The sequence below is a fragment of the Sipha flava genome, unplaced genomic scaffold (genome assembly GCF_003268045.1).
Source record: "Sipha flava isolate LNK unplaced genomic scaffold, YSA_version1 222_pilon_pilon, whole genome shotgun sequence".
Lineage (NCBI taxonomy): Eukaryota > Metazoa > Arthropoda > Insecta > Hemiptera > Aphididae > Sipha > Sipha flava.
Window position 1 is genome coordinate 100,192 of NW_020272853.1, and position 17,249 is coordinate 117,440.

Genomic DNA, 17,249 nt, shown 5'->3' on the forward strand with positions numbered 1-17,249 from the left:
TATCGTCTGCGCAACGTGTATTGTTTACGTATGAGTTTGCTTGTGATTTTTATTTTCGAATGTTTTAAAAATTCTCAACACCATCGTAATCGTTCATCAACGACTGACCCGATGATGACCACGTCATCAATTCCATTGGTCTTTGGTCTGTGATAATATATCATAATATTTCTATGGTAATTATAATAAAATATTATTGTTATTTTCTCATGAGTGATATCAATTTAATGAGATGTTTATTTTTTAACCATTACTTTTTGACGAAAATTCATCAGTGGTCGGATTTAACCGATATATTTTTGCTGCGCGAATTTCCAATTCATGTGTTCCTAATGAATCGCCGATAACGTGTGATCTTCTGCATAGCGGCTCCGTTACCAGTTAGCCGTGCAAAATTTGAACCCACAAAATATACATGCATTAACTAATTGTACAGAATCATTTTGATCGCTAAACTCGATCTTTACTTATTGCGTTTGTAAAAACAATGTCCACTATATTTTATTCGTTCCGCATCGACAAATTTTATCGGAAATATTTTAAACATATTTATCATCTCGCATTCAATGGATATTAAATATATGTATATACACGAGTATTAATTAATTTAATATGTTATTTTGCCCGCGTGTCCGAGATCTGTGTATCCGTGTATTCTAATACCCGTCACATTATTACCTTTAGTTACAATCAGTTCAAAAATGCAACAGTAATGACGTGGTAATAATTTTCAGAAGAAGGTACAATTTAAAATATTTTATAAGATTCATATTAGAGGCATGCAATTAGAATTAAAATCAAATTATTAATAATTTAATTTTTTATTTTTATTTTATTTTTTTTTATTTATTAATTCAAACGGGCAAAGCCCACTAACAGTTTTAATTCAAACATTATAGCAAATATTAACAATTAGAAAGAAAAAGAGAAAAATTTATTCAAATTCAGAGTCATGCCTAAAGAAAAATAGAATATGCTGATTAAAAGTATACCAAAAACTCTAACTATGATTAATTAAATAAAAAGATAGGAGCACGAAGGTTCATAATACAAAATTCAATTTTTTTTTTCTGATGAAAAGACTTCAACTTATCACTTTTATAAGTAAAAAATAAAAAATAAGTAACCTCAATTTATAACATAAAATTCCACGATTAATATATTTAAAAAAAACAATAAATTAACTTCTACAGTAAATTTGGAATCCTTTGAAATATTCGATTTCGTGAAAATTTAATTTTTCACCACTTACACCATTTTTTTGCAAATTACTGATAAATATATTTTTTTAACTAACCAGAAAAAAATATTTGATATAAATTATGTCCTATGTTTCAAAATTAAAACTTTTCTCAACTATAACTACAAGAATAATGCTGGCTTTCATGAGTTTTTTTTTCAATTCTTATCAAATTTTGTAAAAATTTAAAATATTCAATTTTAATACTTTTTATTACTATCGAATTTATATAATCAAAATTTTACGAAAAAAAGTTACATTTTTGTTATTTATAATATTAAGTTATCAGAATGTACGTATATGTAATGAAAATACAATAATTTTACAGGTGATGGTAAAATTTGATATTTATGTTTATATGTTTTTATATGTTTATGTTTGTATCTTTATGTTTTTACTTTTGTACTTTATATATACCTTTTTATGTTATGACTTAATATTTTTTTATTTAATAATGATTTTGTAATTCTATCAACATTTTTTTTATGAGAAAAATATATGTATTACTTAAGGAACATATAAATATTTTCGCATTAAAAATTAGCTAACAAAAATTTTATTTAAGAAAAGTTATTCATCATAATGTTTCTATTAAAAATCTATAATATGAATTTCATAAATAGTTTACTTGAGTGCCTTTGTTTGTTAATAATTGAATGATCTTGATCCTTGTTTCACTTAATGACTAAGGTTCAAAAAAAATGTATAGATACTGAAAATGTTATGGTTTTAAATATATGACTATTGATTAGACATAACATAAACTATAATATACAATTATATCAAACCAGTTTCTATCAGAAATATTAAATTTATTTTTTAACTTACATTTTATATAAGTTAGTATCTTCGTAGAATGATGTAACCAGTTTTCTTAAATTAGTGTCTAGACACGATTTAGATGTTTCTATCTTATTTTTTTTTTTTTTTTTTTTTAATTTTATTTGTAATAATATTAATTAAGATCAGATAAAGAGTAATAATTTAATACAATATGATATTCACATATATGTACGAAATATAACAAATATGATTCGTGTCATTTGTTTTTCAAAAATTAGTAAATACAATATATTATGTAATATATATTAATAATACAGGGTGGGGCGAAACAGATAGTGCAGTTTTGAAAAGCTATTAAAAAAAACTGCGCAACTTACAGAAATTATATTCATTTAATTTTATTCAATACATCATGCCGTTTTATGTATCAAGTTTTAAAAATGACATCAGATGGATGATTGTCGTCAACAGCAATACATTGATGAATGAGATTTCTGAAGTTTTATGTCGTATTTTGACACATTTCGACTGATATAGCGCCAATTTCCTCTCTCATTTACTCTTTGAGTTCTTCCAAGGTATAAGTCCGATGTTTAAAAACCTTTTCCTTCAGATAACCCCATAAGAAAAAAATCACAAATGCTCAAGTCCGGTGAGCGCGCGGGCTATCCCACATCATCCCTCAGAAAGACGAGGTGCATAGAGAACATCTGTCGCAGTTTTGTCATTGAAACTCGATCAGACTCCACTCTTAGACAATCATAATCTTGTAGGGGTAGAAGAATAAGTCTTGATATAAAATCCTCCTTACTGAGCGGTTTGAAATGCCCAATGCAATTTAATGCTTCCGAGCAGAACGCATTGCGACTGCACAATAGCTTCTCTCACTCTCATTAAATTTTCGGGTGTTCTTGTCGTTTTGGGTCTTTCTGAACCCCTAGATTTTAGTGTAGAATCAGTTTCTTCAAATGTACGCACCCAATTCGCGTTTACATTATGGCGAGGGACGGTATCATGACACGCAAGGTTAAACTGCAGCCGGAAAGCTTGCTGATTAACATTTTAATTATTTCATTGAGTTGCGATGAAATATCGACCATTTTCAAAAAAACGTACGGACGGCGAAGCCCCGTTTTTCACCAGACCAAACCATGGTAATGACAAATTATGACATGGCCCTCCCGACGAAATGAAACCATCATAATCGCACTATCTCCACTACACGGAAAGTACCAAACTTTCAAAACTGCACTGTTTGATTTGCCCCACCTTGTATATCATTAAATATAATATTCTGTTAGACTTCTTTAATACTATATGATGAGCTTACAATTTTCCTTTCATTTAACTACGTTAAATATATAGTTTTTGAGAATTCCCTCTTCTCTCTTTACAATAAATGTTTTAGCTTCAGGGAAAATGTAGTGTCTTGGTCCAAGATTTATGTCACCCTAGGGTTCAGCCATCACGACAAATGACTTGATCTAATTCCCCTACTCTTTTTCTTTACCCTCGATGAACTGAGTTCATTCTTCATTTCGTGTTTATTAAGTCATTGTGTGGCCACCGAGACGTATTAAAAAACTAAAGATATTCTATAAATTGTAATATTATTATTACCATCATTATTATTATCCTAGACATTATGAAATATTTGTCTATAAAGAAAATTAGATTCGGTAAAATGTTTATCTAATTATTTATAGATTGACGTAAGATATGCTAAATAAGAATAAAGAAAAATGATTTCTACGGAAAATAAAATAATTTTATTTGTCTCGAGGGCTTACTATTGATTTAATGTTTAGACTAAAACATAAAACAAAAAACTCAAGACTATCGCAGATATATACTTAATTTACTCATAACTTAAGATTACTTTAATTAGAACACAAATTTCAATGTATTTTTTTCATTATTAACTGACAAATTAACGACAAGTCTTAAAAAAAGTTGGACCTGTTTAAAAAGTAGTAGAACATTATGCACAAATAATTATAATGCAATTAAAACGAGTTAACCATTCTTTGTAATTAATGTATAATAATTAAAAATAATTTGAAAATTACTTATAATTATGATGTTCTATTATATTATTTATTATTTATTTTTTAATAATTTTTTTTTTATTCTACGAATTATGAAATAATATGAAACCTATGCATGAATGCACTAAAATTGCCTATTTATCGCGCCGTTTCATATTTTTAAGCTTAAATTTAATTAATATAAAAATCATTAACATCTTACCAATAATATCCATAATTATGTTTACAATCCAATTTTAAAGAAAATTTTATCTATATAAATATTTTTATCTCACTATTTGTATTTTAGTGAAAAAAATTATGCTTTTATTTATTTATTGATTAATTTAAAGGGCTTGAGCCCTTTGAATATAAGGTATAATAAAGGTACAGATTAGATAATCCTATTTAATAATATTTGAGTTATACTAAAAAAAAAAAAAACAAAAGAAAAAAAATTTAATAATATTTTAGTTATACTACAAAACTCCTTATAATAAAAAATCAGTTGTGTGCATATACAATCCGTAAGAATTGTGTAATGTTAAATTTAGTGTACACACATAAAAGAAGACACTTTATACATAGTTTCATATATGATCATTCAACCGAATCAAATACATTTCACGATAAATAATGTTTGAAGTATAATAAAATCAATAGCACAATTCTCAGAAAATAATAGCCTTAAATTTAAATGTATTAATAAGCTACTCGTAAATTACTTGATGTACCCACATTTATTGATAAAATAAGTTCAAATCACAATACCTTGATTTTAATGTTTAACTCAATAATAAGTCAGATTTTATAACGTTATCGTATTATCGTTTATTTTATTTAAGGAAATAAATCATTTTTTTCCTTCTATAAAATATTTATATCGTATACATTATACGTTATTAGAGCTCACACGGTGGCAGTAGTAATATTTCGTTAACTATTTTTTCATTATAAATAAAAAAATTTAAGGCGACTTTTTTATCATTGTCAAGTATTATTTTTGATTTCTATACGATTTCTTTTTACCGAAAAAAAATGTTATGAATCTTTATATTTTATTTATTTTTCTTAATGAAAAATATTTTTAGTATTTATTACCATAATCATTTTTAAAATGTTTATCTACGTAATGCTACGTAGTAGTATACTACTGTATATAAATGCTACATAGTACTTTTATTTTAAATTTGAATGAACTACAAAAACATTTTTTCTGATTTTTTTATATGACCCTTGTAAAATTGATCATCAAATTAGTTATTATTTACCGATATTTAATTGTTTTTTATTGAACAAACATTTTTCTTACTTACAATCTATATTTATATGTTATACAATGAGTTAATTCGATGATTTTTGAATGACGAGAATAGAAATTCGCCCATTGATAATAGCCCATGGAAAATATATAAAGTGAGAGTAGGTTCCTACACCAGCTCCTTTTAAGGGACCTGGATGGATGTAAGATGATTGATATTAGGATATGAGTAAGTAATGAAAGTTATATGTGTCTTTTTATAGGTTAACGTAGCAAGTTTATATAAAGTTAAAGTGCAAATGTCTTTGTGTAGTGAGTCATTAGTAATATACCAGAGAATCTCTGATATTAAGCATAAGCATAAGCATATATACTGAAATACGAGTACCTGAATTGTTCTAGTGTGGAGTGGTTTGGCTGAGCCTCAAAGTTGAATACCCTAGTACAATATAGGTCTTAGGAGAGCCATGTTGTTTATTATTTTAGTTTGAAAAGAAGGCATAGAGCGAAGTAAAGGTCCAAGAAGGTGAAGTCTCTATTTTAGAGCTTTACACTCGGTTTTTTATTGTTAAATTTGTTTATTGTTAGTTTACATTTGGAGCATTTAAAAAATGGAATTCGTACATTGTCAATAAAAGTTGGGAAGCATTTCAAAGAGCGTAAAGTGAAGATAATTTGAGAGGACTTTGGTAGATTTGGTTTGTATTTTCCAGTTGTGAAACCAAGTTTTTAGCACAGATAAGTGGTTTTGAACATATTATGCTGCTAGCAAGTATCGTTATATCATGTGATAATCTACCTAGAAGATTATTGACATTTAAGGGTAAATAAGTATTAAATAACGAATGCAAAAAAAAAAACGGGGTAACCCACAAAATGTGCAAACTGCGGTGGTAATCACACTGCAAATTACAAAGAATGCCAAACCTTTAAAGTTAACGGTACCATAAACGGGCACCACTTTTCCAAAAAAATCAATGCTTTTTAAATGTATACGAAAATGTCAAGCCAAAGAGTGGAGTATATCACAATGAAGTCCCGTGGCGAGAGATCATAAACAGATAATCTGATGAAGGTGACGAGACACCAAAGGCAAAAGTGATGATAATCTATTTACTGATCGGTATTCCGTATAAAGAATGTATTAAGCCGGGTTTACAAGACGCGAATTTGATGCGCTAGTTAAGATTCGCGAGGCATCTAATTTACCTACATTTTTACACGATACGCATCTATGCACGAATTAATGTGATTCAGGACGAACCACAGTTTATGTGAGGCAACAATACATTGATTTTGATTCATGGCGAGGCAAGTCACACGACGCGAAACAAATGTGCGAATCTCTTTTGATGCGCATCCAAGTACCGACAAACCTTCCGCTCGCCACAAGGCATTCTCACTTGACTCGCTTATTACCCGAAGCAAGTTCAGACGGGACGAAACATGTCGAATCTTGACTAGCCCATCAGATTCGCGTCGTGTAAATCCGACGTTACTATTATTAATATAATTATTATTTAAAAAAAGAAAAGCAATCATCACGGATAAATGTCCATATATATGAATATAAATATGAGTATACACATTTTAGATATTTTTGTCTTATCTTGTTTTTTTTATGAATTTCCTGTTGCAGTTTTATGCCCGTCAAGTTTTCTCCGCACCAACTTATATTAATACGTATTTTTCTTTTTCTCACAATAATACTTTTTTATTTCTTTTTTTTTTTTATTCAATTTTTTATTATTATTATAAGTTACAAAATTCAAGTATTTAGGCCACTAAATAGGTCTCGGTACCTATTTGGTAATCTTTCATCCGTTTTGGCGGTCGTCAACGGGCGCTAATCCCAGTGAATCCAACATTAAGCCATCACAATGTTTATTATAATATGGTACATGGTACATTTTAACTAGATATAATCATCTGTATAATCATGTCAAAAAATGTCTTGTACCAATATAATGAATTTGTAGTATATCACAGCAAAATATTGATTAGTTGTTGACTTAAAACTTTAAAATGCACGTATTTGTCAGTTTTTAACCAATTTAAGTACTTTTTTAACTACAGTTAAAATTGCCTTTATAATAAGTAAGGAACGGATTTGAATGCAAATTGCATTTTTTTCTGAATGTCCGAAAACATTGGTTTCCAAGCAAACAGTTCATTTCATACATCAAAGAATTAAAAAATGTAACTTTTATTTTGCATTTTTTTGCATTTTTAAGACTTAAATGCATTTTTAGAGCATTTTTTGAAATTTTTAGTGCATTTTGTGGTTTTTAAGTCATTTTTTCAACATTTTTTCCACATTCTTTCTAAAAAAAATTAAAATACCTTAATAATAATGTTACGAAATTACGAAATTATTGTTGACACGTGTAGACACAAATTTCAAATATTTTGGAAGGAAAAGCAACATCTCGAAATAGTACAATATCTGAAAAACTAACTGCTGATGATATGGCTCATATGAAGTTTGCACCTATGACGTCAGTTGACGTGGAACGAAGTTTCTCGAGATATAAAACAATACTGGCCGATAACCGTCGAAAATTTCTGTTTGATAATATTAAGCAGCACCTGATTATACGAGTACAATGCTATGAAACAAAAGGTAAAAGTATAACGAATATGCCTATCTAAATGGTATACCTATTAATTTTTTTATTTTTAAGGGTAAAAAGAAGATAGTATGACATATATCAAGATAATTGAAAGTTAATTAATTAAGGTTGTATTGTATTTAAATATTTTTTTATTTTTTATTAGATTTTTCATAATTATGTGTTTTTTTATAAGTTTTAAATTCAAAATTTTGTTTTTATTGAATATAAACCCATTTTTAAAATTTTTCAGGGCATTTTTTTAGTGCATTTTTGATGTTAAAGCATTTTTTTAAGGCATTAAATCGTATTTTTTAAGGCATTTTTCCTGTTTTTTAGAGCATTTAAATCCATTCCCTAATAATAAGCTGTCTTAGATTTTTTCACAACGTTTTAATACCTAAGTATAAATGTTTGTAAAGAAATTTAACTTGGAATCAAAATACGTAGAAATATTTGAAAAATTAAAATTTTTAAAATGTCCATCTTATTATCACTTGGATCATTATTGACATTGAAATCTAAAACAAACCCCATATCGGATAATCATAATGCCATATTATTAATCGCAGTAATTTTTGAAGTGTACAAATTGTTTCGCAAGAAACTCGTGATAATCGAATTTAGATTCGTAACTCGAAAAAGGTTCACCGCCCTCAGTGCCTCTGTCATTGTATTACATGTTTAATATAATAATGTGTACGCGCGTCGCGTCTTCGGTCGTCTGCGGCGACGGTCGCCCAAAGCATTGCGTTGAAATCCGAGAAATTAGAGAGTATAATATTATTGTGTTTGTTCCAACAATAAATCACCAAGCCATGTATATATATATGTATATATATATATATATATATATATATATATATATACATAAGCTACAGTTGTCTGTATGCTCGAGTTATCCGCACGCTCGAAACGTTTCATAATACAGAGTAACATGAACTATTTCATCAAAATTTATTGTTATGCACGTGATCAATTTCGATTCTGAACAAAAACAACGATAATGATTGTAGTAATAGAATAAAATCCGATAGAAGAAAAAAAATCGAAAACCTCTTTCATTTTTTTCTCGCCAACATCGGGTGTCGTGAACGACTACGTGGCCACCGGCGATATTTCGTCGGGTCCCGCGCGCCCCGGGAAATCCGCCGTGCTCACCGTAAGTCTAGACGTCGGTGTTGCTAGTCTCCGGGCTCGTGCGTTCTGTACTCTCCGACGCGGTCCAGCGACCAGCGGCGCGATAGATTCGCATCACGTCGCGAGTAATTCGATCCCCTACCCCCGAGCGGGTCATCGAGTCGCTAACGAACGCACGCGCGCCGACCGGACCCGACCGGTACCGGGCCCCGCGGAACCGTCCGACGCGCGAGACCGGATCCATTGTCCAACCCGCTCCCCACCGAAAAGCGAACGATGGTCCGGAAGCGAGAAGTGCCGGATCCCTCGCCACCTACCACCCCGAACCGAGCTGCGGTTCGGTGCGAACACGACCGGACGCGCACGACTCCCGGTATCGAACCGAAAACGAGTTTCAAATAAATTATTCAACGGTTTATGAATTTTTAACCCGACCGTCCTGCATGTATATTACATTAACACGCCGCGCACGTGATACGCACCGCTCATACGTACCCGTGCACACGGGTTACGCGTCGGGCCGAGCCCTGCGGGACGGAAAAACGAATTTCTTTTCGTCTGCTCCGGTATACTGATAATATTGATCTGACTTAACATGGGGAATAATTTTCTTATATAATTGTACAAATATATGTATAAATATTTTATAAAAATTAAAAATTGTATAAATAATATTTAAATTATGAAGGGGGCAAAATGATAAGTATGCCTCCTCAATATTTTTTCTGAAGGGGCAACTCCTCCCTCGTTTCTACCCCCTAATGTCGCCTATGCTTGTAATCATTGTAATTCTATTGTTAATCTATTTCTGTTCCGAAACCTTGAAAATTTTAATTAAAATGTCAATAAATGGATCATCATCGTTCCCAGAGAATTAGATTCCAAATTCTAATGTCAAATTGTTTATTTTCAAACTATCTTTAAAAAGAACAAAACAATAGTACTCCCTACTTATATAATACAATCTGGCACAGCATGATATCAAAAACCTTTTATCCGTAGCGGAAGCTTAACCTACCGAGACAATTCTCTGAATTTTATTTAATCTAAAAACAAAACAAACACTCAGTTCCAAGTATTCTGGAATCTTATCATTGTTGTACGGATTTTACCCTTGTTGTTGGCAAAGTCTTAATTTAGATGGACGGCAGTTTATTAAAATATTATTACCACGTCGAATACATAGAGCATCGTAATGTTTAAACATTAAATTTACCCATCTAAATAATATTTTATATAAATGTATTGCAAGGAAAACGCAAAACAATTTTATAATACATATGAGCACGGTTATTAACTTTTATTTGGTATTTGCGGGTTGAATTCAGATTCATTAATCATGTATCGAAAACTAAATAGATTAGAAAATTATACTTCGTTGATGTATCAGTTTAAAGAAGTTATAATTAAAAAAGTTAAGAAATCGAGACAGTTGCTGTAACATTTAATGTTATACCTCTATTTTCTCAATATAATGTCTGGAGAAAGCATAGCAAAATATTTGGTCGTTCCTCTGCTAGAACTATTTGAATCTTGTTAAAGAATAGGAGGACCACCATAAATTTGCGGTAGCAGAGTCGAAGGATGTTCGATTCAATAGTAATTTTACTTATACAATTTTAGTCCATTAGAACTCTATTAAATTTAAATAAATGACTTTTAAAGGTTTGATTAATATCTGAAGTATAAAATCCAATTTTATATTTTATTTTAATACAAGCACTCTTAATAATAAATTAACAAGTACCTAATATAATAAATAATGTGTATATTAAACTATAAATATTACATATATTTTAAATAATCAAATTATAATACTGCTATGTAAATTTTAAAACCATACACGCAATAAAATAATAAGCAGGCTACTCTATTTTATTTTTTTAATTTTTTTACTTCCATTGTTAAAGTAACTCACCTAATTGATTTTAACTATTTTTATGAATTTCGAAGTAATTGTTTCTTAACTATATTACTTTGCATGTTGATTGTTGCAAAATAGTTACCTTATTTCAACTTCTTAAGTTCTAAGTGTATTATTATTTATTCCATTAATTTCACAATCGTAAAAAATAACAGTTACTTTGATTTTAATTTGACATTTAGGTAACAAAATGATTCAATTCGAATTTGGTTTGATATTTAAAAAATACTGAATTTCAGGTTCCGTCTTACCATTTAAATTATTGAGTTCATTTAAGATTATATATTTGAACTTGATCAGCATTGATATTTGTAATATTTCTTTTTCCTTACGGATCTGTCACACTTCTTTTTCTTTTTTTTTCTCCTTTGCCTTTCTTCCAGCTAGTTGGGGTCAGCCAAGATCTGTCACGCGCACGTTTAAATAAAAATCAATTTTCTATTCTAATGCAGCAATAATACACACTAAAAAAATCTCAGAAAATCCTTTTCTTTTCAGGCTTATAGCATGTATCAAAAAAACAGTAAAAATATATGATAATATTTTTATTAAATGCGAGATATATTTTTCAACAACACAAAAATTAACAATCGGCTATAGTTAAAATTTTATTCATTTTTACATTAAAATAATATAATTAGTTCTTAATTCTTCATATATAACTTAAAAATAGTATTTTACTAAAACGAGATAATTTTTTTTGATATTTTCTCCAGAACTCCTTATACGACAGGGAGGAAAATAATAAGATTTTTTATTATTGATTGTAAAATGTACGATGATACGTCTACTGTAATCGTTGATAAAAACTTAAAAATTGATATGCACGTTATTTTCCCCCGTAAAATTTAAATCTTCTTCAACATTTAGTATTTTTTCGAAACGCACTTTTATTAATCTAATAAATAAATTACAAGAGAGTACACGTGGCGCACGAGATGATGTGATTTTCTCGTTAGAGCGTCGTCAATGTTTCATGCGTTTTTATTTGGATTTATTTTTCAACGCGATACATATTTAGCAAAGAGCAATAACATTTAAAAACCATATTCCGTTGAACGCGAAGTCCCGGAGGACGTGTAAGGAGAAAAAAAAATGGTACGAGAAAAAAAAACCGTACGCAAGACTTACCGCGGAAGTGGAAAGTTCACGGAACGTTTATTGCGCCCCGTTGGGCGTACGTAACAGGTACGAGTCGTTCGGGCGCCGCGCAGCAGACCGGATGGCGGCAGCGAACTCGGATCGTCGTCGTCGATGGCGGCGTCGTAGGTGGTCGGTGGACGCGGTCGGACCCGTTACTACGTTTACTACTCGAACGTACTAGACACGGGACCAGCGGTGCCGGAGACACGGGCGCGCGCGCGCGCGCGCACGATCACGGAATATTTCTCGTCCAGTGCATATACGTGTACATGCGGGTGTGTGCGAGTGTGCGCACGTATTCCGGTGCGTCGCAGGCCCTCCTGTTGCACTCCCCGGAACGGTTTTGAAACGCGCGGGCTTGCGGCCGTCGCGTCGCTAGCCGTGCTACGCTGGCGGGGCGCGTTCGGGGCGCGTTCGGGGCGCGCGTGCGCGACCGTCGCGCGGACGCGTTCAATACATGGCAAAGTTCTGTGGACGTGTGGCGGGGTGGAACACGGTTTTCCGGAACCAACCGGCGGGCGGACGACGGTGGCGGCGCGGGGCAGGAAACGTCGCGCGCTACGAAGGCGGTGTAGGCAGCAGTGGCGGCGCTCGTGCGCGGGTGTGTGCTTTTCTAATTTACCGCGGCACACACGCGCGCGCACAGTTAATTTCCGCGCACTGCGAGACGACGTGCAGCAAGTGGCCGTCGGACGTGCATGCGGTGCAAGGGTGAACGTGACGCGTCAGTGAACAGGGTTTTCTATCGCTGGTTTCCCATCGCGTCTAAATCGTGTTCTGTTAGCACGCCCTGCGTCCCTCTATCGTTACACCTACCGTCCTAACCAATAGCCAAAACGTAACTCGCCCGAAAGAGCACACCACGGTTCGCATAGGATTCGTCCGAAAGTCGTGATCCTTTATGCGAGAACTATAATGAACTATAATTTCATAGAACACCGTCCAAATAAAATGCTAGAATCCAGACGCCCTGTTTGGGATGTAGACATTACCGTTAACGATTTACAGGCTGAAAGGAAAAATGTTTGGCTAGAGTCCGAGGTACGTAATTCATCGCTGGTTGTAGATCCAACGGTAAAAGTAACCAGGCTTCAACTAAACTTATGGACCACCCTAAATCGTATATTAGAACCAACCAGGGGAAATACAATTATTTATTACACAAGTGGGGAATGGTGAAATATCCTATATGTAGCTGTGGGCAAAAGCATACCATCAAACATATAGTCGAAGAATGTCCGTTAATGAAGTTCTCAGGAGGTATTGAGGAAATCCACACAGCCCGCGAGGAGGGCATCGAATGGATGAAAAACCTAGGCGTGCGGCTGTGACCAAGAAAATATCAATTAAAACAATAAAACTATGAGTTACCAAATTATTATTATTACCAAACTTCATTTTTAACTGTTACCTTTTGACTATTTATAACTTTATAATTTAATTAGTTCTAAGTGTTTTAATTTGTTTTATTACTAATATTGTAGTTTATATTATTACGATTTATTTATTTATCTATTTATTATTTAGTGCTTGCCGGAACCATATGCTAATAATAATATGCTAGAACGACCAGATTTTCCTGCAGGAGCGCGCAGAACTATTTTTTGTTATGACGGACGACAATTGTATGCGAAATGGATGACGAACAACTTATCGAATGTGTTCGACACTATGAAGTGCTGTACGATCTTTTAAATCCAAAATATATGAACATATATAGTGACAAGAACTCTCTTTCACTGTCTCATTTTTCACATACCTCATGCATCCACATTCGTTTCTTCAGAGTCTTCTTCTTTTCTTCGGTTTCCTCGTCCAAAATGATCGAGATAATACATAATTCTTCGTCAGTGAAATTTGCCATATTCACGTTGTAATTTTAATATTATTAAATTAAATAAACAAAAATATACAAAAATTATTTAATGCGTTAAGTGAAAATGCATGTATGGTACAACAGACTCAACTGACCCGGTTTCTCGGAACTGACCGGTCTCGGCGACTGATATGTGTGAAATACACTGACTGAGGACTCAAAATCGTCGGTGATTTGACTATTTCTGATCGGATACGTCACCGTCTCGTGACTGATATGTGTAAATAGACCTTTAATGTTTTAAAATAACGCTCCACATTATTTATTCCATTGATTTGCGTCTATATTGCAACAATGTGTTAATATTCCATAATATCTTTGTGGAATGTGAATATTAATATTAACTAAGAATCCTATTAATTCAAAATTACATTCGTTAATTAAATTATAAAAAGGATTACTATGATTATTGTTGTGCTGGTTTTTATTAAATACATTATAATATAAATCAGAATTATATATATATATATATATATGTTATTTAGCTATAAATAAAAGGTTTTCGTTTCAAGTATATAGTATGTTGCCAATATCTTTAACCTGTCTTCGACTGTAAATGCTTTGATTACGATACCAGACAAAATATAAATCGGTGATCAATAAATGTAATTATTCAGTTATAACTCAAACTAATATTACAATTTCATTAAAATGTTGGATATTTCTGATATGTTTTCATTAAAATAACTATGTAAAAATTTCTTCTGAATTTCAATATTTCATAAAATATTAAAAATTTTACAATTTTTTTACAAATAACCAAAAATCAGAATGAAAAGGTAAAATATTATAAAAAAGAAAAAATAAGATTATTGTTTAAATGAAAATGTAATAATAATTGTAATTAAAATAATTATCATGGGAAACTACCTAAAAAATGTTTAATATTTTATAAAAATTAATTACATGACATGTTGGCTTCTTAGCTCTCAGCATGAAATATGATTTTATACGTTTCAACAAATAATGCATCACCTGTAACGATTTTGACTTTTGAATAAAAGTAGAAGTAACACATAATTCCATTGTCAACTTCATCTCTTTTAAACCAATTTTAAGTAATTATGTGACAATTAAGATTGTTTACTTTCAAATTCCACCTTTAATTATTTTTAATATTTAACCATACTAATTACACTTCTTCAATAAACGAAAATGTAGTTGAAAAAGTAGTTCATAAAACAAAAACTTACTTGAACATAAGTACCATGTATGAGTTACCTTTGGAAAAATATGATCCAATACGTGGGTTATATTTTGAATTTTTAATTCATTATTATTTGTCACAGAACGACTTTTCGGCAATATTAGTTAAGGTTAATGGTCTTACGAATCCGTAATCTACCTGAAACTCGAATTACGACTGTATTTTCTTCTTTAAGTTTATTAAATAAAGTTAAAGCAATAAATTTGTTAAATTTATAGCTTACCACTTGAAACGAAAATATTTAATAAAAACATGTATAAGATATAAAAATGTATACGATAACTTAAGTATTATATATTTTGAAAACGTATCAAAGGGAAAACCCGTCAAATACTAAATGGATATACGAAATAAATAATTTAAATATAAAAACCAATTAAGGTCTATTTACACATAACCGTTCCGTGTCCGTGCCGTCCGTTCCGTGTCCGGCGTTTTGAATTTGTTTACTTGTTATGAAATGGGCATGTTCACACATGTCCTTTCAGTATCCGTTCCGTGTCCGTACAGTCCGTGTCCGTAATTTTAGATTTGTCGGAGACAATGTTTTGGGGAATTTCACTGATACGGATATGAAAAATACGGAACAGTGTAAACAACTGTCAGTGACAACTGACAGCTTGATCGGTTTTCATACCTACTCGCGAGACGTATTTGTAAAATTAAAAAAAAAATTTTAAATTTTAAAGTATAAAATTCAATGTTTTCAAAACATTGCGCTAAGAAAATTAATAAATGCTCCCCCATACATATCTAACCATACTCTCCATACAGACCTAAAATTAAAAACTATCCACGAGGAAGCCAAACACTTTTACAAAAGATTCCACAACCGTCTTTCCTCCCACTCAAATCCTTTAATTAAAAACCTTTCCTCCCTCTCAATCCCCGGCAGTCCTCCTAGACGATTAAAACGTGAATGGTGTAGAGACCTGTTACAAATTTTAATATAGAAAAAAAAAAAAAAAATACTAACTTATTAAATATATTTAATTCATTTACATTTTTCATATAAACTATCAACATTTAAGTGTCATCATTGGGTGGCTTCTTTATTCACTTTTTGTATTTTGTATACTCATGTTATCTGTACCCCTTATCATATATGCTTATTGTGTCGTTTGATATAGATTGTATATTACGTATTAAAATAAAAAAAAAAAAAAAAAAAAATTTTAAAGTATTTAAAAAATTGTTTTTTCAAAAACTTGAGTATCTACATTTTAATCATGTGTACCAATATCGACAGAAAAATTATAGAAATGGTTCGTTCTTATATAGAATTAGCAGCAAGGCAAGTACAGCTAGATCTTCTAGCGATTCTGCACTTCCAGTCATATTATAATTTTTTTCAAGCACCCAAAGCAACAATGAAATACGATACGCGCGTTAGGTCAAAAGATAGGTTCGAACAGCACTGAACGGGCACGGACAACGGATGCAGATCGGACACGGGACGGTATTATGTAAATCCAAAGCACTGAAACTAAACGGACGGTACGGATACGGAACGGTTAAGTGTAAATAGACCTTTATGCTTTTTGTGTAGTACGTTGTATGTGGGAAATTAAATCACAAAAATATCCCATTATCACCAAACTTGCTAAGAAAAATATGAAAAATACCATTTATATTTTACATATATGCATTATAATATCAGACCAATAATATTTATAGATTTTATAGTATTATAATAACTAGGTATTGTATAATTCAATTTTTCAAAATAAATTTGTTAAAAAAATTAAAAATACCATAACTTAACTGAAATATTAAATAGGTAAGACATGGTAAGGTAAAACGAACGCAGTATAAAAATTATAAATAATTCGTTATTCAGAGTAAATAAATTAGTTAGAATTACTATTATATCGAAAATTGAACGACAAAAAAAAAAATTAAACACATTTATTCATTTTTATGATTCAATATTTTTATTGGCAAATAGTTTAAAATAAATGTATTAAATATTATTTAATATATAGTTAATTTAATAGTTAGTTTATTATGTAGTTTTTATTTATAAATTGTTTAGT

General features: G+C 31.1%; 1 protein-coding gene across 1 annotated transcript in view; it reads right to left on the reverse strand.

The window, feature by feature from the left end:
- The window catches only part of LOC112683215 (leucine-rich repeats and immunoglobulin-like domains protein 2), a 109,689-nt gene extending 97,218 nt beyond the window's left edge, over positions 1-12,471 (reverse strand). Inside the window, exon 1 of the mRNA XM_025554127.1 lies at positions 12,119-12,471. The gene's annotated coding sequence lies outside the window, so the exon portion shown is untranslated. The remainder of the gene's footprint in view (positions 1-12,118) is intronic.
- Between the last annotated feature and the right edge of the window lie 4,778 nt (positions 12,472-17,249).